Raw genomic sequence first — 1273 nt, forward strand, 5'->3', positions numbered from 1 at the left:
TAGTTTATGACTAGAAGACACCCGTCAGGACCATTACTTTTTGACGAAAAAATCGATCGTACAATTCACAAAAATCAAAGAGAAATAAGGCATAGTTTACGATACACGGGGATCGAGCAAGAATATGATACTTAAACCCCAACCAACGAGATGGCTGAAAACCAAGGCAATCAGCTGCCTCCTGCAATTGCAGCTAATCAAAATCCTGCTCCACGTACTATGTATGATTATACTAAACCTTCTTGAACAGGAACTGAGTCTAGTATAATTAGACCTACTATTGCTGTGAATAATTTCAAACTAAAACCTAACACCATTCAGATGATACAGCAGTTTGTTCAGTTTGATGGTTTGCAGGATGAGGATCCCAACACGCACTTAGCGAACTTTCTTGAATTTTGCGATACATTCAAAATCAATGGTGTTTCTGATGATGCCATTCATCTTTGGTTATTTCCCTTTTCACTGAGAAACAAAGCTAAATAGTGGTTGAACTCATTACCATGACGGTCAATCATTACTTGGGAACAAATGACAGAGAAATTTTTACTAAAATATTTTTTGCCGGCTAAAACGGCTAAATTACGTAATGATATCTCTTCTTTTGTGCAGATGGATTTAGAAACACTTTACAATGCATGGGAGAGATACAAGGACTTACTGAGAAGGTGCCCTCACCATGGATTACCGCTTTGGCTGCAAGTTCAAACGTTCTACAATAGTGTGAATCCCTCGACAAGACAAATGATTGACGCAGCTGCTGGTGGAACCACCAACAAGGAAACACTAGAGGATGCATATGAATTTATAGAGGAGATGTCACTGAATAACTATCAGTGGCAAGTTTTGAGGACAAAGCCAATGAAAACAGCCGGCGTCTATAACATTGATTCAGTCACCATGCTCTCTAATCAGGTAGAACTTTTCAATAAAAAGATTGATAGCTTTATTAGTTCTACGCAGGTACATCCAGTAATGAGGTGTGACTCAAGCGAAGGAGGTGTGCATACAGAATACCAATCCTTCAATCCTACAACTGAAGAAGAACAAGTCAACTATATGGGTAATAATAACTTTAGATCTCAAAATAACCCATACAGTAATACTTATAATGCAGGTTGGAGGAACCACCCAGATTTTTCCTGGGGAGGTCAATGAAATCCAAAGCCACAAAATCTTCAGGGTTTTCAACAGCCACCTTATCAACAAGGGAAAAAACCAAACCTTGAAGAGATGCTTTCTAAATTCATCTCGGTGTCAAAAACCAGTTTTC

The 1273-nt window shown here is 38.6% G+C and overlaps 1 non-coding gene across 1 annotated transcript; it reads right to left on the minus strand.

The window, feature by feature from the left end:
- Positions 1-580: 580 nt before the first annotated feature.
- LOC128283207 (small nucleolar RNA R71) lies at positions 581-686 on the minus strand. The gene has a single exon (XR_008273549.1). It is a non-coding gene; the product is annotated as a small nucleolar RNA R71 (small nucleolar RNA).
- Between the last annotated feature and the right edge of the window lie 587 nt (positions 687-1273).

Source organism: Gossypium arboreum, chromosome 10 (assembly GCF_025698485.1).
Source record: "Gossypium arboreum isolate Shixiya-1 chromosome 10, ASM2569848v2, whole genome shotgun sequence".
Taxonomy (NCBI): Eukaryota; Viridiplantae; Streptophyta; class Magnoliopsida; order Malvales; family Malvaceae; genus Gossypium; species Gossypium arboreum.